Genomic DNA, 23692 nt, shown 5'->3' with positions numbered 1-23692 from the left:
CAGGAGGCGACATAATATAAAGGGAAAACCACAAGAATATGGCCTGTGGGAGGCTGTCATGGGCAAGAATATAAATCGTAGGGTTAGGGAGAAGGCTCACCACATCAGTAACTAACCAGCGGATTTACCTCCCTCCACCTCAGCTTCCTCGGGTGTAAAACAAAGATTATAATGAGAATTGTGACCTGCTCATGAGAGTGCTGGCGATTAAATCAGAAAATGCACTATTATAGCACCGTGCCTGGCACCTAGTTAAGGGCTTGGTTAACGGGTTGCGATCACCATTTCTTTTTCTTTTTCTTTTCTTTTTTTTTTTTTTTTTTGTCTTTTTGCCATTTCTTTGGGCCACTCCCGCAGCATATGGAGGTTCCCGGGCTAGGGGTCAAATCGGAGCTATAGCTACTGGCCTACGCCAGAGCCACAGCAACGCGGGATCCGAGCCACATCTGCAACCTACACCACAGCTCACGGCAACGCCAGCTCCTTAACCCACTGAGCAAGGGCAGGGATCGAACCCATAACCTCATGGTCCCTAGTCGGATTCGCCAACCACTGCGCCACGATGGGAACTCCGATCACCATTTCTGTTAAGAATACGCATGCCCTGGTACTCAGTGAATGTATGCATAGTCCCTGCCTGTGTTCCACGTGCCTGGTTTAGGGATTTTATTAGCAGCCGTAGATACAAGCAGGTAGAGATAACAGGTGTAGAGAACATACGATGGCAGAATAAAATTGGCTAACCAAGATAGGAAAGAATGGTGAGGAGCTGTAAAAAGATGATAAAAAAAAAAGATTCGGTGTAAATCTTGGAAAGAAAGAGCGTCCCTAGACTTGTCAAGCTACAGATTTCAATGTTGAGAATCTATGTTCTCTTTTACAGTCTAAAATCAAGATTAGGCCTGATGGCCGCTATTAGGGTGGCTTTTCCTTTCTTTAAGGCTTCATTTTTCTCTAAGATGGGAGGTTGGAAGAGAGAGTCTTCTGGTCTAAAATGCTACAGGTTTATTGAAAAAGAAAAAGAGTAGCGTCATTGTTCTTTTCACAGTTGCTCTGCTGCATTTTTCTGGAGGTAAAGATGTTTTCGTGGATCCGCTCTGATCTTTTGGTGAAATTCAGACTCTGGCCTTATGTCTGTAGCTTACCAGTAAGGGAGCGTGATTCGTTTCTCCTGTCCTATGGCTGATTTTGTGAGTTACGTCATGTGATGAGTGGTCTTGGTCAAGGTGGGCCACTGGCCGGTCCCCAGCTCCAGGTTGGTCCCTGTGCCTGTTGCCTTTGGCGTTTGCTCTGCCGGTCCCTTTTGCCACACTCAGCTGCCTTGAGGAAGCACTTGTGGCTCCTTGTGCTGTGCCTTCCTCCCTGAAAGATGGGGAATGAAACCTGCTGGCTGCAGCATCACCGAAAGCGAGCCCCTCTCGGTTTCCTTCGGTGACAGTATGACTCCATCTTGGACTTGTCTCCTTTCCCGGCTTGGCTGATCCCACATTTAGTGGTTTAATCCTCCACATTGGAAGGACAGCAATGCAATATCTACCTTTCCTTAATCATAACTGCAGGGGGTAATTGTGGGATATATATTTCCTACAATTTTTTTTTTGTCTTGTTTTTTTTTATTGTTGTTGTTGTTGTTGCTATTTCTTGGGCCGCTCCCGCGGCATATGGAGATTCCCAGGCTAGGGGTTGAATCGGAGCTGTAGCCACCGGCCTACGCCAGAGCCACAGCAACTCGGGATCCGAGCCGCGTCTGCAACCTACACCACAGCTCACGGCAACGCCGGATCCTTAACCCACTGAGCAAGGGCAGGGACCGAACCCGCAACCTCATGGTTCCTAGTCGGATTCGTTAACCATTGCGCCACGATGGGAACTCCCTTACAATTTTTTTTTTTATGGCCACACTTGCAGCGTGCGGATGTTCCCAGGCCAGGGATTGAATCTGAGCCACAGCTGCAACCAATGCAGCAATGGGGGATCCTTTAACCCACTGTGCTGGACCTCGGATCAAACCCATACCTCCACAGCAGCCTGAGGTGCTGCAGTTGGAGTCTTAACCCACTGTGCCACAGCGGGAACTCCTCTATTTCCTACACATATTAATTGCATTTTCTTTAAGTGACAGGATTCAGAGCCATTTTTAATACATATTTCAATATGTCACTTAGTAGAGACACTTCTCATCAGGTCCTGGATGGCTTGTAAGCTGCCTGATCTAGTCATTCTCCCCTCTGCCCTTGGGCACTGTCTCTCTTCGTGTTCATGCATTTTCTTATTTTATGTACCACCTGCCAACATCTGACTAAAAGATATCTTTAACCATGAGTCATTATAAAGGGCTGCATAGTATCTTTTCATAATGTAAAGTTTTTAAAAATTTAAAACTAGCAATTAGGATACACTTGAAAGGAGGAATATCTTGATTTCGTAGAACACCATACAGAGCAATTTATATCTGCATCTCAGAGAGCCTTTGGTGAGGCAGCTATGTGATAAAAGAGTCTGCTCAAGTACTTTCAAACTGTCTGACTTTCTAAGCCTGGGTTCTTTGTGGTGTGTAAAGTTGTTGCTGTAAATATCAGCCAGGCAATACAGCTAGAACTGAATTATAGCCTGATCGCATCTGAAGGAGAGCTGCAAAGTATCATTATGTGCGAGGATTTGAATAGAAGGTGGGTAAGAGTGAAGTTGCCATTCAGTTCCCTTCAGCCACCTCTAACTGGGGGGCAACAAAGCATTTGCTGTTTATTAATCTGATAGTCCATCCCCGTACTTGATTATAAACCTATCACGGATGGAAAGCGGTTTTAATTGTTTTCCTATATGTTTATTATTCATTCGTTCATTTGTAAAAGGAGTTTTTGAGCACCTATTACGTGCATCTCTGTCCTGGGAACCCTAGGTGATCTAGCACAAAGCTGGAGTTCCCTGGTGGTACAGCAGGTTAAGAATCTGGCGTTGTCACTGCTGTGGCTCAGATGTGATCCCTGGCTTCGCACCTGCTTGCAGGTGTGGCCAAAAATAAATAAACAAGCAAACACAAGGCCAAGTACTTCTTAGCAGGAAGCTAGACTGAGTACACCTGTGACTATAAGGTGATACCAGAAGCACAGGTGAAGAAGGGGGGGCATTTAGAGGAAAGAGAAATCATTTTCCACTTGAAGTTCAGGAAAGGCTTCATGGAAGAGCCATCATTTGAGTGAATTTCATCATATGGAAATGGGAGAGGGAAGTTATTTCAGGCAGGGCAAACAGTGCTTAGAAAACTGTGGTGTACATACAGGGAACGCAGGTGGTTTGGTTTGCCTGTAGGAGAGGGTGTGACCGGGAGAAAACATTGGAAAAATAAGTTGGACTAGAGAGGGTAGGGTATTGAATGTTTTCTCTGGAGTGCGTTGGTCTGTCCGGGTTTGAATCTTGCGTCTGCTCCTTCTTGCCTCTGTGGCCTTGGGCAATTCTTTATCCAGCTGTGTAAAAACTAACAGCTGAAATGCATTTTAATATGTTTTATTTAACCTCGTCTCCCTAAAATTCCATGTCGAGATTTCATCAATATAAAAATTATTAAGAGACTATTTGACCTTCTTTTCTCCCATGCTAAGTCTTGGGAATCTGCGGTCTGTGTTATTCTTACAGCACATCTCAATTCAGACTGGCCGTATGTCGGATGCTCGGCAGCCACACATTGGCAGCACAGATCTATAGCCTTTAAAACCCATTCTTCTACTTCACCGCCTTTGGTTTTCTGAACACAAAGAGAGAAGCATTTAAACTGAACTCAAAATCATGCCATGCTGATATCCATAGCTACTTCTTACAGATGTTCTTGACATGACAGAAGTTATCCTAATAAATTTTGTTCTCGGTTGGCCACAAGAGATTTGTCAACGATTATCGAGTGAAAGCAATCGCTGATAGCAAGTCCATCCTGGTGGACATGTGAGTTTTGCGCAAGGCATTTGTTTGAAGAAATAAGACTCATCTCTCCTTTCATCCTTTCCTGACCAAGCCTGCCTTTGTTTTCAGGTCTTACCACCTTAGAAGATCACAGGTTATGTGCTAAATATAATAGTTACCCTTTTTCGCTTAATCAGTGGCCATCTGAATTCCCAGCACTGATCTAATTCCAATGGCTTCTGAAGTTTTACCTTTTACACTTGTGTTGGTTTGAGCCAGTGGCCACTGTGTCAAAGGTCATGAACTTGCACACTTCCTCCCTGAAGATTCACTGTATCAGTGCTCAATTTGTTAAGATCCCTCTGATTTACTTAATTTTGCCCCATTGGTTAATTCATAAAATCACATGGCTTTTTTTTTTTTTTTCCTCTTCTTTCACCTGGATGGCAAATGCATGATAAAGAAGGAAAAGGAAACAGAATGGAATTCATCGGGGTTTTTTTTGTCTTTTTGCCATTTCTTGGGCCGCTCCCGAGGCATATGGAGGTTCCCAGGCTAGGGGTCTCTTCGGAGCTGTAGCTGCCAGCCTACACCAGAGCCACAGCAACGTGGGATCCAAGCCGCATCTGCAACCTCCACCACAGCTCATGGCAACGCCGGATCCTCAACCCGCTGAGCAAGGGCAGGGATCGAATCCGCAACCTCATGGTTCCTAGTCGGATTTGTTAACCGCTGCACCACGACGGGAACTCCGAATTCATCGTTTTTTTTAGGCATCTTAATTATCTTAGCTTTAAGTTCTTCTGTAAGTGTCTTTATGAATGTAGTTTTACTAGCTTAAAGCATCTAATTGAAACCAGATCCTTAAATCTCTGTGGATCAAGGAGCAGTAATAAGCCCAGAGCATCTTATCCCTACAATCCAGAAACTCTTATTTGTGCTTGTACTGGATGCATGTGTAATCAGTTTACTCTGCCAGCTTCTCTTCCTACCTAAGACCTTGGCATGATCTAGTATGGCGATGAAGGGGATATTTATTCCTACTTATTTTATTTGTTTTTTGTCTTTTTAGTGCCGTACCCACAGCATATGGAGGTTCCCAGGCTAGGGGTCAAATTGGAGCTGTAGCTGCTGGCCTACACCACAGCTCATTGCAACACTGGATCCTTAACCCGCTGAGTGAGGCCGAGGATTGAACCGAGTCCTCATGGATGCTATTCAGGTTCATTACCACTGAGCCATGACAGGAACTCCCTTTATTCCTGTTTTAAGTGAGCACCTCCAAGAAAGAAAGAGTGGGAGCTTAATTATTAGTGATTTTTCAAAGGATCTATTTTTTTTTTTTTAACCTGTGGTATCATGGAGGTTACCCATGTATTTTCAGCTACAGAATATATGATGGTCCTTTTACAAATTAAGGTTCACTTTTTCCTCTCACATGCTGATTCTGATTTGACCTGTACACTCAAAACTCCAGCATGATTTCTAAAATCCCGGTCCATAATTTTTTCTATGGAGAATTTGGGAAATATTTATCCTGTGACAACTAAATTTCGGGTAACTCCAGCTTGTCAGAAAAAAAGGGGGGGGCAATATTTGAAGCACTTAAATTATATTAACACTTTGTCTTTTTGTGCAGAGGTGTTCAGATAATTGTTGTAAATGTTTTAATCTTTTGTATGGAGATCTTGCTCAAGTGGATTCACTCGTGCTTCCTTCTTGAGTACACTTTGATCTAGTCCAGGGCCTAGGCATGTAGTTCTTAGTTGTTCAATGACTCGTTGTTAAAAGTACAGTGTTGTAGTGGGTCTTATATTTTAAAAGTTGAGGACTTTTTTAATGCCATATTTTTTGCTCAGATACAAAATAGCTCTAGTACTCATGTGTACTTCCTGTGACTTTTATTTATTTTTCTGCCATCAAGACTGACAACCTTATCTCTTAGAGAAAGAAAGAGGGACAGACAGATAGAAATCTTTTCCTGACTGTGGAATACGTACCAGATGGACATAGCTTGACACTGGACACTTCATTTAATCTTCACAGTAACTCTCCGAGAATAGCTCACACTGTTTTAGATGTAAGGGAACTAAGGCTTCGAGAGATAAAGTCTTTCCTTATTGCTCTCCGTGCACTTCTATCATCCTTTTCCTTTTAAATTTGTTGCTTCTACTTTTAAGCACCAGAAATCCAGGTAACTAGATAATGCATAAAGTAGAATATGTTTTGATGTGTTGTCTTTTTCTCCTTCCTCTTCCTTTTCTTCTTCTCCTCCTCCTCCTTCTTCTCCTTCTCCTTCAAATGCCCGCACCCAGGGTATATGGAAGTTCCTGGCCAGAAACTGAATCCAAGCTGTAGCCGTGACCTGCAGCAACACCGGATCCTCTAACCCACTGCACCGGGCCAGGGAACAAACCCACACCTCCACAGTGACCTGAGCTTCTGCAGTTGGATTCTTAACCAACTGCACCATGGCGGCATCTCCTGATGGTTCTTCTTGATGTGACCCTCCAGGGGAAGAACGATGAAGACTAGGAGAGAAGTTCCCGGTTGGGCATTCATGAGGTGCTTTACGTGGGTGCTGATGCCTCTTTCATGTAGGTTATGGTTCCTCTGTAGTTAAGCTAATGTTCATACTGTTAGCCAGGATGGATGCATTTTGGCTAGACCATCTTTTGCCTAGGGGTAGTGGAATGACCAGAATGAGTCCTCACAGACTGTTCCAGAGAGCTGCAGGTTCTACCGCCTAAATATGGAAAAGCGAAGTCAGTCGTTCCTCCTATTTTGGGGTCATAGACAGCTAGTGAAATTTGTGAGTCCGCACCAGAAGCAATGTGCAGACACTCGCAGACACACAATGTGGTGGATGTTTTCAGGGATTTCAGGACCTTCTAAAGTCCATCTCTTGACCCCAGATTAAGCTAATTCTTTGGGGAGTTCCCGTCGTGGCACAGTGATTAACAAATCCGACTAGGAACCATGAGGTTGTGGGTTCGATCCCTGCCCTTGCTCAGTGGGTTAAGGAGCTGGCGTTGCCATGAGCTGTGGTGTAGGTTGCAGACGCGGCTCGGATGCCGCGTTGCTGTGGCTCTGGCGTAGGCCGGTGGCTACAGCTCTGATTCGACCCCTAGCCTGGGAACCTCCATATGCCTCGGGAGCGGCCCAAGAAATGGCAAAAAGACAAAAAAAAAAAAAAAAAAGGATAATTCATTGGCCTCTCCAGGCAGGTGTTATTCACTGTTGCATGCAGTTGTAACCTGAACACGTTCCTCTGCCCTGAAACAATTGTGAAGGCCCAGGAACCTTTGGAACTGTGGGAGACTTGAAACAGAAAATGGGATTCGTGTTTGCTCTGGAATATTCAAGGGGAGATGAGCAACTGGATAGTAGAGGCCGTTCTGGATGCTGGGGAGACCTTGTGTGCTGGGCTGAGAGAAGGGCTGGAAGCCAAGAGACAAAACCAGCCCCCCAGGTCCCGTCCGGTTATATGGTCTTTGTGGGCAGAGCACCTGGCACTGTCTCAAGGAAGCCCTTGCTACTCTGAAAAGAGACTTTTTTGAATCAGAAAACCTATGCTTGCAAACATGGCTTTTTATGCTGTTTCTTTTTTCTATAATGAGGTTTGTTGGTGTGGTTGTTTGGGGGGGGTTGTATTTTCTTGTTTGCTCTTTCCTTGGCTTTATGTAAAATTTGCACTGAGGTCAACATAGAAAGGGAATTTTGCAAATACATCCTTGCGCCTTTGTAAAGGGAGGAATGGCTCATGTCATGGTGTTAGCAGCTCTTCCCCTTGCTTGAAAGTGAACCCCAGGAGCTAAAGTGAAAAGGCTTAGCCACAGGGGTAGCCACAGACTCCCTTCCCACCTGGAGACTCATCTTTCAGATTTCCAGCCTTTAGGGTTTTTGCATCTTGTTCTACTAAGAATGCTGCTTCTTTTACACTCACTCCTGCCAATTCTTGCGTCACCCTGCCACCCCCCAGGCCCAGCAGAATCCAGCAGCGGTAACTTCCTCGTTCCGGCAAGTGGGACGAGTCACCTGGCTTTTCACTGAGGCAGTTGAATGGTTTCAGGAGCCCTTTATTATTTTGCTTTGAGATTCTTTTAAGCCCCAGTAGTGTTGAGAAATTATGAAGCAGATTGTAGTCACGTTGGACTCTAAGCAGAAAAGCAGCCTTAACCAGAAACCGTAATTTATAGTATATTTTAAAGGATTTAAAAGCCCTGAAGTAATAGGTCTGATGATTATAGTATTGTCCAGAATTATTGGGTCTTATCCTATAGAGTGAAAGCTGTCATCTTTTAAGTCACAGATCAATTTTCGGTATCTAAATTCCATGATTTTTCTTCCAGGCCACTCCAGTCTAAATTGATGAACCATCTTCTTGGGCTTCTAAGACTTTTCCATCGAAGTACCTCAAATAGCAGGAAAGGGAGGCATGCGTATGTGTCCCCCCTTGCTCAGTCCCTCATTCTGCAGCCACAACCTTGACTGCTCCTGGCTTAAAATTTTTCTTGAGGGAGTTTTCTGGTGACTTAGTGGTTAAGGATCTGGCATTGTTACTGCTGTGGCTCAGGTTTGATCCCTGGCCTGGAAATCTCCATGCATGCTCCCCCCCAAAAAAAAAATTTCTTTTCTTGAATCTAGGGTTTTATCTTTAAATTAATGTTGACATTATATCCTCTTCCACAATATGTATGTTTTAATATAAATTATTTGTCTGTCAAATTACTTTTACCCCTAAAATTTTCAAGCAGTACAGTTCTCCCTAGCTCACTACTACATACCCCCAGAAATTCTTCAATAATACAAACACTGTTAGAGCTTTTATATATATACATACATACATATATATATATTTTATTGGTCTCTTTTGTTCCCATTTTACAGATAAGAAACAGATTTTATAAAGTTCAGGCATTTGCCCAAAGTCATAAACTCAAGAAGTGGCAAAGCCATTTCGAACCCATGTTAGAAATTTCTTGAGTTCCAAATCTATGATGCAAACCCATGCTGGGGATTAAGGCCTCGCTATCTTCAGAAGAAATAAGAAGGTAGGTTTTAAAATATTTCTCAAAGTTGGTGACTATGAGTTATTCATGTACAGCATGCTTAGTTTCCCAGATAGCATGGAAACAATTAATTTTGGATAGGCATGCATGTTTTATGTAACTGTAGCTACTGGCAGTAATGTTTCATAACTAATGCATTTTGGCACAAAAGAGTAGGGGGCTAATTTCTCTCCAACTCGTCATCTGGCAGGGTAAGGAGGGGTTGTTTGCGTATTCAAACGCAGAAACAGAGACTCTTGTGGGAATCTTCATTGCAATTATGGCAGTTTGACAGACCCTTGAAGATAACAAATTTCATGGCCCATGTGCGAGTCCTACTCTGAAAACCCTCTTGCTTGTGAAGAAAATCTTTAAAAGCCCACGTTTCACCATGAGAACCCAGGACTATGTGCTCTTTCTTAAAAGAAAAAAGAACCCAAATGGTGGGAGATTCTTTGCAAGTCCTCGTTCATGCCGTTGTTCTCTCTCTTCCCCATCGCTGCTTCATTGGCATCTGCAGCCCTGTGATTAAGCATATTGCAAATAATTATTGGTATCATCATTAAAATAACTATTTTCTGTATCATCATTTTACAGGCGTGTATCTATTTAGCAGACCACAGCAGCTTGCCCAAGCTAATAGTGTAAGATACAGAATTATGTTTGGGAATTTCATGGAATCTGCTTCTATTTGACTGTATTTCCAGATGGAACCATGTGCCTAAGTGTTTGTTTTAGGCCTCCAAGAAGTCATTCCTTTGCAATGATCTGTAGCCAGACTGCTCTCCCCTGAGACCAACCTGTGTGACTAATTTGAGTAAGAGTGTGATAAACTTTGTCACCACTTAAGAAGAGGCTAAAAATACTTCCTTTTTTATTGTTTTCTTTTCCCCCTCCACATTATCTAGCAGCACTTTTTGAGGGATAATCAAAAGGAGGTGGTGAAGATGAGAGCTGATGGGGAAGGTTCTAAATACCCAAGCTTCATTTCGGAAGCTTCACACCTTTGAGCCCCCGGGAACAGTTTTGACCCCAGGCTTTTACAGGTTTTGCTGTAAAATCTGAGCTGCCCAGAACACTTTGTGGCTAATGGCTTTAGCAGAAGTGACTTTACAGCTAGAGATGGCCATCAACCAGGCTTGTCCCAGATCTAAAAAGGATGGTTAATTTGACTTATTGTGCCAGCTAAAGATTTCTAAAAAGTATTTCTCGTTCGGTTATAGTCTTGTGATCCAAACACAGTAAAATGGAGGGAGGGCTTCCCTAAAAGGTGGAGCAGACAGACGTGGTTTGGAGATGGGGGCATATACCGAACTGGGCGCTGCCCAGGGAGTCTTGTCTTAACTTTGTTCTTGACTCACCGAGGAACCTTGGGCAAGTCACAACTTCATTGTCCTGTGTTTCCTTAACTTTAACGTGGAAGGATGGACCACCTCTTTAGTTTTTAAACCTCCCTCTTATATCCTCTTCCCCAACAGTGGGGCCTTTTTTTCCGAGTAACATTTTTGCAGAACTTCAATATATAAAACAGATATAAGCGGAGATGTTTCGTTAATAGAGGGTCCAGGGAAAATCCCTCCCTGGCCTCAGGGCTGGCCTCCGAGACACTTCTACTTTCATCTTGCTTTCAGAGCTCCTTGCCCTCTGTGGCATTCTATAATTCTCATGAATGTGAATTGAACAATATTAATATCCGTGGGATTTTTTTTTCTCACTCAGTGCTCACATCGGGGAGGAAAAAAAAAAAGAGTCTGAAATTTCAGCATGATTTACGTTAGTAGAAGTATAATTCATTGTATTAAAGATGAGTACAGGTCTAACATACAGCTATTAGAAGTTATGGAAATTCATGCAGTGCCCGTTTTGGCTCAGTGGTAATGAACCCAGCTAGTATCCCTGAGGATGTGGATTTGATCGATCCCTTGGCTCAGTAGGTTAAGGATCCGGCATCGGCATGAGCTGTGGTGTAGGTCGCAAACGCAGCTCAGATCCTGCATGGCTGTGGCTGTGGCATAGGCTGGCAGCTGTAGCTTCGATTTGACCCATAGCCTGGGAACCTCCATATGCCACAGATGCAGCCCCAAAAAGTGGAAGAAAGAAAAGAAGAAGTAGTTATGGAAATTCACAATGCAAACCCTCTTCTTTTGCCCCAGAATGCATGGAGCAAGAATGCAGAAGGGTAAATAAATGATAAGCCTTCAGCCATTAGCTCGCCCCTCCTATACATTTCCCATCTCCTCCTCAGGTGCAGCTCTTCTTTCTTCTCCTCTCTCAAATGCTAGATTACTGCAGAGCTTAGAATTTTGGCCCCAGAAGGGCTTTTCTTGGTTCCCTGTCCCTCTGTTTCTCTCTTATGGGAACCATGTCTGAAGTAGTCTGATTTCTATCCATCGTCTCAGCTGAGACCTTACAGATTCACTCCCAAACCGTTGCATAGGATTAAATTCTGAGCCTCCCAGGAAAATTTTCAGAAAGCTTCCTTTGCAGTTGTTAATTGTAAAATAAACAGGGAGCAGAGTGTCCTTCTCCTTTGGTGGGCTTCCCTCTAGCAATGCAGGAGGTGCCGGGACCAGATTTACACCCACAATTCCAGACCAGTTCAGGGCTCCCACTTTGTTTTCCTGGTGTGTGGCATTTTTGCCAACCCAGGTCCCAATGGCTAATTGTTCCAGCCTTTTCTGAGCCGTGGTCTTTCCCCGCCAGCAGTTTTTCCATTGATGATTAGAACTGTCCCTCTGAGGCAGAATGACTCCCCCAAAATACTAATAGCAAACACTGTCTAGCATTTTCTGTCAGCCAGACCCTGTCCTTAGCACTTTACACGTGTCAACTCATTTGGGCTCTTTGAGAATGGCCAGACCAAGGCCCAAGTGACAGGGTAGGTACAGAGTTTCCAGAATCCTTCTTGGCTTGATGGGGCCAAATAACTTGCAGGCGGGCAGGGTGGCCAGATCCCCAATGCGTGTCCTTCAACTAAAATGCACAACTTTGAGAATTCGGATTTTTATTTTTTTTAAAAAACAAACAAATGAGCCACTTGAGTTGCCTGTGTATGAAATGATTGTTTGGCAGGTGGAGTTATTATTATTCTATTATGTTAAAAATGATTAACAGGGGCTTAATTTCATTCCAAACAGATTGTGTCAAGGCAGCCGGGCGCTGCAGAAGTACAGTGAAATATGAGATTCTTGAGCCTTTGGTAGAGGCTGAGCTAGAGACCCCAGTTCGTCCTACCCTTTTCTAAACAGCCACAGCCATGAAACTTTCTTGACCTTTTCACCTTTAAACTTTGTTTGAACTTGGAAAGAAGACTTTTGAATTATAAAAAAGAGAGAGAGAGAAGAAAAAAGAAAGACAGGAGAAAAAAGGTTGGGGGAGGCCGCGGAGGAGATGCGGAGACTGGGAGAAAAGGACTGATTATATGTTAGCGTAACAGTAATACTAGGAAAATAATCCTCCTCTTGTGTATGAGTTTCTGCTACTGGGAGCCACAGGGTAATCAGCTCACATGACATACCCAGAGGCTAATGCTAGCCTGTGCTGTTTTTGAACATATTCAAACAAAGGCTGATTATCCAAACAAGAATTTGGGCTGCAGCAGTCGGACCAGTTAAATTATAGTTAGTAAAACTTGGCGCCTTATGAGCGTGGAATGTTACAATTGCAGCTGGATCTTCGTTTGTCAGGCAACCTCACTCAACAATAAAACCAGAGATTTTTATCTCCCGGGGACTCAGTTTAACTCCTTGGGTGCAAAGAGGAAAGTGCCAGCTCCCGCAGCCGGGGCTCCTGGCAACACCCGGCTCTCGGTCCTGCTCGAGTTAATGAGGCAGGGGCGTTTTCGTGCAGTTCTGGAGGGAAATGGGAAGTGGGTAAAGGCAAGTTGCTCATCTTAGATCTTCTGCTGGAGAGAGACTCACTGCTATCCGTGTATTCCTCTAATCGACATTTATTACGTGCTGCTGTGGACCAGGCCCTGTGCTAGAAGCTCTGTTTATATACAAATAGCTACCATGGATGGCACAATGTCGTCAGTTGTTAGAAAGTTACAAGATATTATGAGTAATAGTGAGGGAGGGAAGGGGAAGATTAAAAAAAGGCTTTTTGAAGAAGGTATGATTTGAACCAAGTTTGAGAGAAAGTAGGCTTGAATCTTTAAGAGTGCCTCTCTATTTTTGCAGGGAGAACAGCACAAATAAAGGAGAAAAGGCAGGAAAATTGGAGAGTGGCTGTGAAGGGAAAGTAGCAGAAGTGAAGGCTGAACACATTGATTGAGACTAAACGTAGATTGGGAATGTCAAGCCTACGAGGGTGGCCTTTAAAAGTTATCTTTTGTTTTTACATAGCTGTCTTTAATAAGATGAGATATATTGAAAAGTTTACTCTCTTTTGGGGGGTGGGGTGACATTGCTCATAATAATTCTCTGAGGAAAAACTGTGATTCAGAGAAACTAGTAACTGTCCCAAGATCACACAGCCCTTAAGCAGCAGAGTCAAGGTTCCAAACCCAGATTGACTCTAACCCCCTCTCCCCAGCTCTTAACTGCTTTTCTGTTCTGCTCTCTGTGCCTTTTAAATTTGCAGAGTTTATGGCTGCAGTGCAGAATGGATCAGGCATATTTTACACAGAGGCCAGAATGGATTATCGCTGTTCTCGTATTGGATGGTTATAGTGTAAAGAGTCTGTTTACATGGATGATCTGTATATCAGAGGCCAATATGCAGTTACAACGATCCCCACTCTGAGTTGGTTTAAACATAGCGGTTGTCATTTACAAGTTCACATGAGCGAGAGTGTTTCTTCTTGACCAATCCCATCAGAAGAAGACAGTCTGCTCTCCTAGTTACCTCTGCCAGCAACTTTATGGTGGTACAGGGCCGAGTTTGGCAGCCAAGGTCCTATGCATTTATGACATTGCCTTTTCTGAGAAACGCATTTGATACCACGAGTCTGTGCCTCCCCCCTTCCCTGCTTCCGCAGGGCATCTTCCCCGTGTTCTTATCCTCTGCTGACCCTGCCACTGTCTTGTTTTCTTTCCTGTCCTCTTTGATATACTCTGTTATTGTAAGCCAGGCTTGTGGCTTCTGGGAGGGGTGATTGGCAGGGTCAGTCAGACTAAGCGCTGAAATGTGTGTCCCAGAGGTGGAAGCCAGATTTCCTCTGCGGGCCCTGAGGCCAACTCCTGTGATGGCTTCGTGGCTAGAAATAGCAAAAATCGAAATGGATATTGCAGATAGTCCAGACAAGCAAATAAGAAATCCAAATGCTTGGATACTTCAGATTTTTAAATTTACTAGTGGATATTTTTAACAATGGAGGCACCATAGCCTATCTTGGTATCCATTTTTTCCTATGTATAGGATGGATTTAACAGTTCTTAAGGCAAAGCCAAATGCTGATTTCGTGAACTTAGTTTTGAGAAGCAAAAGCAAGATTGAATAAAACGGGTTACCGTACAGGTAGTGGGAGTTAATTGGCACCAGCGTCCTTATTTAGCATGGATTAAAAGTGAATTTGGAGAGGAGATACTAGCTTGAACAGAATTATCATCAAGGATACATACCCAATGGAGTTCCCGTCGTGGCGCAGCAGAAATGAATCTGACTAGGAACCACGAGGTTGCAGCTTTGATCCCTGGCCTCACTCAGTGGGTTAAGGATCGGTGTTGCCCTGAGCTGTGGTGTAGGTCGCAGACGAGGCTCAGATCTGGCATTGCTGTGGCTGTGGTGTAGGCTGGCAGCTGTAGCTCCAATTGGACCCTTAGCCTGGGAACCTCCATATGCCACGGGTGCAGCCCTAAAAAGACAAAAATAAAAACAAACAAAAAATACCCAAGAGGAAACCCTAGGTTTGAAATACTGACTGGAGTGGTACAGATTTGAGGGTTGGGATTTGTTGTTGTTGTTGTTGTTGCTTTGGGGTTTTTTTGTTTAGTTTTATTTTGCTTTGGTTTGTCATTTCATTCCATTTGCAAGGCCTCTAGCAGATAGCTCTGAAACCTTTGAGAAAACCATTGAAATTCTAGAAATAAGCTTTCCATACTTTAGGATGCTTTTGGAAATTTGGGTGGCTTAATGATGAGCATGTCTTCCCTTCCGATGTTAAACATTTGCATTTTTATCCGTGGCTCTAAAATTAATATAAAAAGGGAACTGCATTTACTTTGGGAGATCATGTTTCAGGAGTAACAGAGGATAACATGCTACCGTTAAGATCTAGATCATGCTAAAAGTATTAAACTTGGCTTTTGGAGATTAGGTTTTCCCTACTTAAAATTAAGAACTTAAAGATTTTAATCAAGATAATCTTAAAATGTCTTAAGGTGCAACTTATTCTGAAGGTGATACTACTTGGAGTGGTAAAGACCAAAGGAGAAATTGTGAGTTAATGTTTACTCTTTCATTACTATTTTAATCAAATGGCTTTACAGCTTGACTTTTAAATGTGAATATATTTTTTTTAAAGAACATTCAGGTATGTGAAGCCATAACAGTCGTGTTGGAATTTCACAGGCCCAAAGGTCTTATACTTGAGTTTTAAATATGTAGATGATAAAAATATTTTGATTGGGGTTTTCCGTGAGGGCAAATGCATTCTCCTCGTGACCTGCATTTTGGGGCAAGTATTTGGATGTTTGGGAACTATAACCATCTCTCCTCAAATAATAATAATGGTAGTAATAATAGTAATAGCAGCAAGAACTACCATTTATTGAAATAATAATAGAAGGAACTACCACTTATTGAATGCCTGCTCTGCGATAGGCCCTTTATGTGCATATTTTCTTATTCTTACAGCTATCCTGCCCGTAGACTAGTGTTTTTATTTTTAAGGGACCTGAGCCTAAAAGAAGGTAAATGATAAGGAGAGGCTTTGAACCCAGGATTTTCTGACCCCAAAGTCCGTATTCTTTCCACTATAGCATGATATTAAAAAGGAATGCATTGTAGCTGATGCTCATTTAAAACCTAACAGTTTTAGCACACATACCCCTAAAAAGTTTCAGAGTGATCTTATTCATCAGACCAGATTCATCCCCGGTGTCGTTGAGCCCTGCGACTAAAGGGCTCATTTCTTTTAAAGTGAACTCAAAAACACCCTGAAGTATATGTGAACGAAACCTTTTTCCCCAAAAGAAGCATTCCTAAAAGGTACCCGGGATGGTTGTTCTTGAGACGGGTTTGGATGACTCCAAGGGCAAAAAATAGGTTAGCCGTTTGATTAGATTTCAATCTGCCACTCTGGCTTGGGAATTTTCCTCCGTTTGGACAGGAGAGGATTTCTGCCCTGAGAAACCAGCCGCTCCCTGCCCCCCTCCCTCTCACTCCCTCTCCCCTTCTCTTCCTCTTCAGATTTCAACATGAAAGCACAATCCAATTCGGCTTTCTTTGGGGACCCGCAATACAGTAGACGCACTGCATTGGTAGGTTTGACTGCTTGAAACGGATTCTAAAAGTCAGTGAGGAATTTGCTGTTATTCCCGATTTGTAGGTTGGTGTCTAGGAGCGAATGACCAGTAAATCAGCCGGTTTGACCAGCCAGCACCTGCATCTTCCTTTGGCTCTGCTATTCTCTAATTATTGCCTTCTGCCAAGATTTAAAACACACACGCACGCAAAGTGTGGCTTAGCCATCTCTTTATGCTGGTCAGGAAAAGTAAATAAGCCTAATAAAACAATGGTTTTGAGGTAAAACCAGTGTTGAAGTTGTACTTTCCCCCCTACTCATAGCATTTAACACATAGGTGTTAAAAAAAAAAGACTTGTGGAATACATGCTTAATTTTTCTAAGAAACCGAAGAACTTTCATGATAATGGAATAATAATCAGTGTGTGTCTGTGTCTGTGTCTGTGTTTTAATTAAGGGGGAATAATGTTCTCCCAGTGATAAGTATATCTAGGACCAGAATGGCTCTTGTTATCCAAGAGGAAGAAGTCAAGAACACAAAGAAGACTGTGTAAATATCAGAATCTGAGCCAAAAGAGACTTAGCTATGTCCTGCTTAACCCTTCGATAAGTCACTATACCTTAAAACACAGAAAGATGTTTATAGTGGCTTTTTTTCTTTTTGTCACTTTCATGTCTGTTTTGGACTCAGTCCATATCTGGTAGTGTTGCCAGGCCTAGACTCCAGCCCTCCTCCCCTTAAATTTGATGCTTTAGTCTTGCCGAGGACTTCCTCTCTGATGAGCCCATGATGCTTAGAGCCTTCCTCCGATTAGAAAGGCATCACTGGAGTTCCCGTCATGGCTCAGTGGTTAACGAATCCGACTAGGAACCATGAGGTTGCAGGTTCAATCCCTGGCCTCGCTCAGTGGGTTAAGGATCCGGTGTTGCCATGACCTGTGGTGTAGGTTGCAGACGCGGCTCGGATCCCGCGTTGCTGTGGCTCTGGCGTAGACCAGTGGCTACAGCTCCAATTCGACCCCTAGCCTGGGAACCTCCATATGCTGCGGGAGTGGCCCAAGAAATGGCAAAAAAAAAAAAAAAAGAAAGGCATCACTGAATCCAAGTTATAGCAAAGAGCTGCTATACAGAACCTGCACTTAACAGTCTCATGCGATGCAAAAAGCCTGGAGTTGAGGAAACTTGAGGGAAAATTCACCTTCAGAGCCTCTCTTCAGCCAGTCACCCTGCTTTTTTGCAGAGGTTTATCCCACTTGTTCTGAGCCGATATTGACTAGAAGCAATAGTGTCGGTCACAGTTCTCCAAAGAGTATTGTGTCCCTCGCTGCCTTTACGGACAAATCCCAATTTCTTCCCAACAGATTCTTGAGAACTTTATTTACAGTCTCAAGTTTTGGGTGCATACTACTCCATCGTCGGATATATCAGGATTTATTTGGCCAGTTCTTTAGAAGGTAAGGTCTTTAGAAGACAAATAAGTTGATTTTCAGTAGGTTAAAAACAAACAAAAAAGCTAAGGGAAGTCCCTTCAGTCTATGGAAATAACATGAGCAAAGGCATCAGTTTGGAAACAGGCTGATTAGAAGTTAGCAAAAACAGGTGTAAAAAGAATAACAATAGCTAAAATTCAAAAGATTATTTTTACTTTAGTACCAAAATTGCCTAATGCTCACAGACTTCATTTATTATCCATTTTCCAAAATGGGCCATACAAGGAAGGAGCAGTGTTTTTTAAGATTTAACTCTAACTCCATAGGATTTGTCATTTCACTATTCATCTTCCTAAACACAGTGTAGTAGATGCTAGTTTTAGGCAGTAGTTAAACAAATACTGCTGATTGATAAAATTGCTTACTTTAAAAAGTGAAAGAGTTGTGTACATAGCATCTGAATAAAATTGAATAGCACTGAATGAAAGAACAACAGGGGATTGTTAGAGACCTCGGACCACCTACTCATGAGGGCCGCTCTTCAGGGTCTCGGTCTACTCTTTGTGGACTCAAAGGCAGGAAGGCCTCCTCTGACATGTGGACCCTGTAGCTCAAGGGATCTATGCACAGGGATTGAAAGGGCTGACGCTTAGAATACCAGCCTTCTAACACCCAGGTTTGGCCTGCCGGTCCTGAGAGAACCCTGTATCCATCTTGACCACAGAGCTGATCTAAGGTGGCATTCTAGACATGACTGAGTCAGGAACCGGTCTCGAAATAGGTTGCAAGTGGTCCCTGGGTCTCTCCCTCCACCTCCAAAACTAAACATGTTCCAGGAGTTAGTGGTGCCCTAGGGGTGGTATATCCAGTGACATTTTGGACATGGCTGACCTGCTGGCATGGCCTCGTTGGAGCTTGTGCACCTGAGTCATACCAGCTGTTGCTGGTGAGCTGGCTGCGTTGGTAAGAGAATTTCCCTTCCTTTTCTTTTTTAGAACACAAGTCGTGCTTTCATTTTAATAGAATATCAACCATTCAGCCTTGTCATGATTTAAAATGAATGTGGCTAGGCTTGCCTTGGAATATGTGTGTAGAATAACCTAGTTGACAAGGAATCATGAAGTTCTCATTGCGCCTGATGTTCTCCCATCGTTCGGAGACCCATTTTGGTTAATTTGTTTCTCTGTATAGTTTCTGGTGGGAAAAATGCATTGCTTTGCTACTAAAATTATCTTGATTGAAATATCGTAGACTTTGTCATTTTCCAGTGGCTCAAGAGGTTATTTCCCAAGTGTTTAATTTTTTTAAGTACAGTGCATATTAATTTAACTGCTACCTTCTGACATTCGTCATTCCTTGAAAAAGTATCGACTGCAGACCTCGAACGGATTTGTATTTTCCATTCAATGTGGAGTTTATTTAACTTTGAAGATATCGTGCAGATTTGATAAAGAGGAGGTTTTTAAAAACGTGTACCATTTATTGATTTGCTAAATATAATTTTCACATTTTTCTTTAAAGTATTCTACAATATATCTTTCAGAAGGAAACACTTAAAGACTAATGCAATCTACAGGAACTGTTCAATCAGAAATAATGAGTGGAGAGGTCAGTTGTCAAGAACATATTGTTTGAAATACTTACAGTTAAGGGTTTCCAGTCTTTGAGGTAAAAAGTTCTGCCATGAAAAATATGGACTGCCTTGGGCTCCTGAATTCTGTACAGCATGTCACGATTTTCGCTCCTGGGCTAAAGATAGAAAGTAAAATAAAATGTTCTTTGTCCATTTAGTTATCCTTGACTCCATGAAATTCTCCAAAGTAATTACTGGTGACCACAATACCACCTACCAGCAAGAACAGCATTGACCTGGTGCCAGCTGCCTTATTGCTGACCACAGCCGCTCTTGACTAGAGCAGATGTTTCTCCTTTTGCCTTGCCAGTAAAATTTTATTGAGCAGTTTTGCAAATAGAGAGCAGTATACTCTGCCTGGTGAGCAGCCAGAGCTCTTAGCCACCTTGTCCAATGAGGTTCGATTTCTGCCGTCTGCCATGAGGCCCTCACTCCTTGGGTCCGTGCATCTCACCTCCCAGGCCTCTGGACTCGTAAACTGCAGTGCTCTTGGGTTTGCCTGCCTCCCCATCCACCCATGTAATCTTCCCAAAGAAAATAATGTTGGAAGAGCAACCACACTTGTGGTTGCAACTTGCTGCTTTAAAGGGCTGTCACATTAGAATCTTGCTCTTACGAGTTGTGGGTTTGCAAAAAGGAGTTAGGGTACTTTGTTGGGATGTTTTGTTAGGATGCTTTGCTGCATTTTTCCACATCTCTTTGGTTTGGATGTTGACTTGGAAATCTCTTTCGAATTAGCTTCTTTTGGAGCGCGTTCTCGATTCCCAAGCCCAACTTGAAGCCTTTCCCTGTGAAGGCGGCCAAGGAAACTTCCTCTGATCCCCGCCTCTTTGTAGCTATCGTGGATGGCACCTCTTTGAGTCTGAAAATCGAAGCACTTTAAAGGTCTCGGGGGTTTTTTGGCTTGGTTGTTTTTCCTTTGGATGGGGTAATACAGTTTCTCTCTGTGTTCCTTGTCTGGAGGTAAAGGAATAGATTTCTTGAGTTGTGGCCAATACTGCTTTTTTTTTTTTTTTTTTTTAATGGAACTCTAAGGGACCACCCCCTGCCATGATTCCAGCTCATTTCCCAGGGCCTTTCAAAGAAATCAATTCCTAAAGATAAACTGAGAGTCTAACCCCCACCCCAGGGTGGCATGAATTCCCACAGAGCCTTGGGCCGGGGGAGGACAGGTAAGATATAAGATCAAAGGGCAAAGGCCATATGGTGGGACTTTGCCTGCCTTGTGCTTCCTCGGTGGGAAGTACTGTGACCTGAGTCCCTTGGTGTTCATTCCAGGAGTGTGTCTTTGTGGGAACTCATCTAACCAGCTCTGTGGCAGATGGCCGATTCTGACAGCCTGATTTTAAGGTTCCTAACACGTATGATACCAGGGCTTCATTGATTATTCTATTTAGTCCGTATTAGGATACGCAGGCCAAGGTGAGTGACTACTTTAGACCTGTAGGTCAAGAAGTTTGAAGCCCTTTTAATGCCTTAAACCACTTGGAGTTGTTTAAAGTAGCGGCATGCTCTCAAATCCTTGTTATCATAAAACTTTATTCTTCTTTGATCTTAAAAAGAGGGACTTACTTAGATTAATGTATATTCTTTCCCCTGTTCCTCCATACAAGGGAAATTTATTTTGAAAATAAGAACCTTGAAAGCAATGTCTGTACTGCTAGACTGGGTATTTGGCTCAGGACTGGGGCCTTTCTTTTTTTTTTTAATGTTCCCAGAGCAGAGCACTCTTTAAACTAGGATGAGAAAAGTTAATTTTAATCCTCCAAAGGCTTATTTGCTAGCACAAAAGGTCACGAAACACACCCAAAACACTGTACTGCTGAGATCTTAAGGAGCGAGGTCCCAGCAGCAGAGAGGAACTTGTCTCCCAACCCAGAATTGTGTCTCTGGCTGAAGACACAGTTTGCTTTAGGAGCACCACTTCCTACTGACACCCCCCAAATAGAAGGGCCCCCCCTTAACCTGTCTAAGGGGAAACTCCGTTTCACATCGTTTCATCTCAGAAGAGAGTTCTTCAGAAGTGGTTGCAAAATGGTGGTAGAAGACGTTATTTCCAAGGAGGTCGAAGTAGCTGTTCTCTGTCCAATCTTTTTATAATTATGACCCCTCAACCTGTGATCTGTCAAAAGAAAAGAAAGACTGGCCACATCCAGCCGACAGACCCGTGGAATCCGAAAACATGATGACCCAATTTTTCAAAGCTTTTGAGCTGATTTCTTGGGGTATGCAAATGTCACCTTCCCCCCCCCCCCCCGATTAAAAATCAGAAATTGCATGAGGCAGGCTTGAAGAGAATCCCAAAATAAGGTACCGAATAACAGCCACCATTGTAGACATAGGGAAGTCTAGGGAATGAATGGCCTTGCTCTTCTGTAGGGAAAAGGTCTTTTCCTTGGGTTTGTTTGGTGGAAGTTTGAGGAACGGTCACCTCTGGGACCCAGGAGAGAGCTTCACCCTGTGGTTGGCTGTGTGCAGTTAGACTTCAGTATTCCTAAGTTGATTTATTGTCCTCAGCCCACATGTGAAGTAAAAGGTTGTTAAAGGGTAGGGATGAAAACCCAATTTAAAATTTCACTTCTGGCAGTTCCCTTTGTGGCTCAGCAGTTCATGAACCCAACTAGGATCCATGAGGACATGGGTTCGATCCTGGCTGTGGTGTAGGTCACAGATGCAGCTCGGATCCTGCGTTGCTGTGGCTGTGGCATAGGCCGACGCCTACAGCTCCGATTCATCCCCTAGCCTGGGAACTTCCATATGCCACGGGTGTGCCCCCTCCAAAAAAAAAATTGGTTCTGATAGATTTAAAAACACTTGCTGCTTCCCATTGTGGATTCTGACATCTTCTGAAAACAAGGCCTGCTCAGCCATTAAGAATTCTCAATATATTGTGCAAGTCTTTGTGATGGTAAGAGGACTGAGAGCAAAGAAAGGTTTGTTTTTCATTTAAAAATTGCTTTAGAAACTAAAGTTGTAACTGAGCACCGCTCTGTACTGTATCAAGCCATAATATCCAGTGAGTCATGAAGACATGAGGGCAACCCTGGAGACAGCACAAGAAATGTTGGAGTTAATGTTTGAGATAAGGAAGATGACTATCTCTGAAAAGGAACTGAAATTAAAGTGCATGGCCTCCCATTTTTGCATGACTGAAGGGAATCCTTTCAGTGATGCTTCCTTTACCCACCAGTGATTGGTCGTCCTGTAGGTGGAAGAGGCAGGTGGAGAACCAGACACCAGGCTTCTAAGCCCACTTAGGCCATGAGACCTGAAGCAAAGTACTGCCCCTCTTGGCTTCAGTCCCTTACCTGACAATGACTGATGGACCTCGTCATCTCCATGGCCCCTTCTGGTCCAAGGAGCTTGTGAATCTGGTTTTTGAACAGATGGATGATCCATTGGATGATCCTGAGAAGGTTTTATCCTTTGTGGCCACCCTGGTGGTGCCTCTTATCACCAGGAGTACCTTCATCCCTGGAGCACACAGGAGACCAGGGCCCAGTTTCTGCTGTTTCCTCCTAGCCAGGAATCCAGATGGCCACCGTCCCCATCCCACGGGCTGGCTCCAAGAAACCCTTAGCTCAGGGAGGTCATTTCATTTCCTGTGAGCCTGTGATTCAGGCTTATATCACTGCTCCAAGCCCTGGCCCCACTTGTCCATCTGGAAGGTGGGACAGTCGAGGCTTTAGCCCCTGCAGGCTCTTGTCAAGTTGCATGGCCTTTCAGGGATCTGTCAGCCTGCTGACAAGCTGGTGGACAGTCCAATCCTTTTGTTAACTTCAGGCCTAATTCTAATGAATTCAGGATTCCTTGTTGAAAAAAAGACTGGACCTTGGTGTGCTCAAGACTCTGCCCTTGAACCCTCTGGGCTGATGACTGATATGTTGGTCTCTTGGGACAGGGCTGTACAGTTGAGCAAAGTAGCAAGAGCTTCAGATCTCTGTGGGTCATCTGGCCCCCATAAAAAGAGCAAGAGCAACTGGGAAAAGGCTAGACTGCTAGGTTCCCAGCTCTACTGGATTATGAGACAAAGCCACCCTCTCCATCTTTGTTTATAGAACTCGTTTTCAGGAACAAGTGTTTTCTCGTGAGGTGGAGGTTAAGAAGCAGTGTTTATAATTGAAGATCTCAAATATGTGAGCCCTCTATCAAGCTCAATCTAAAGGAACTTTGCATGGGTGGCAGTTTAGGAGAAAAAGGGAGAAAAGGATAAGGGGGGAAAAACCTAATAAAAATAGCTGAGATCACTCAACAGTTATCAAGAAACAGATACTAG

General features: G+C 43.4%; 1 protein-coding gene and 2 long non-coding RNA genes across 24 annotated transcripts in view; 2 read left to right on the top strand and 1 right to left on the bottom strand.

Moving 5' to 3' along the window:
• Window positions 1-23692, top strand: part of BCAS3 (BCAS3 microtubule associated cell migration factor) — a 580731-nt gene that overhangs the window by 420439 nt on the left and 136600 nt on the right. The window lies entirely within an intron of this gene.
• The window catches only part of LOC146398214 (uncharacterized), a 56788-nt gene continuing 38125 nt past the window's right edge, over window positions 5030-23692 (top strand). The window contains exon 1 of the long non-coding RNA XR_014821309.1: window positions 5030-5116. This is a non-coding gene — a long non-coding RNA (uncharacterized LOC146398214). The remainder of the gene's footprint in view (window positions 5117-23692) is intronic.
• Window positions 9333-22861, bottom strand: LOC146398215 (uncharacterized). The gene is made up of 3 exons (XR_014821307.1): window positions 22725-22861; window positions 19428-19532; window positions 9333-9467 (listed from the first exon to the last, which is right to left on the bottom strand). It is a non-coding gene; the product is annotated as an uncharacterized LOC146398215 (long non-coding RNA).

Source organism: Sus scrofa, chromosome 12 (genome assembly GCF_054392235.1).
Source record: "Sus scrofa isolate SSC_HxYL_T2T_F1_AM1 chromosome 12, Sscrofa_HxYL_maternal_Yorkshire_Landrace_v2.0, whole genome shotgun sequence".
NCBI classification, from domain to species: Eukaryota; Metazoa; Chordata; class Mammalia; order Artiodactyla; family Suidae; genus Sus; species Sus scrofa.
This window is presented reverse-complemented; position numbering and strand designations above follow the sequence as displayed.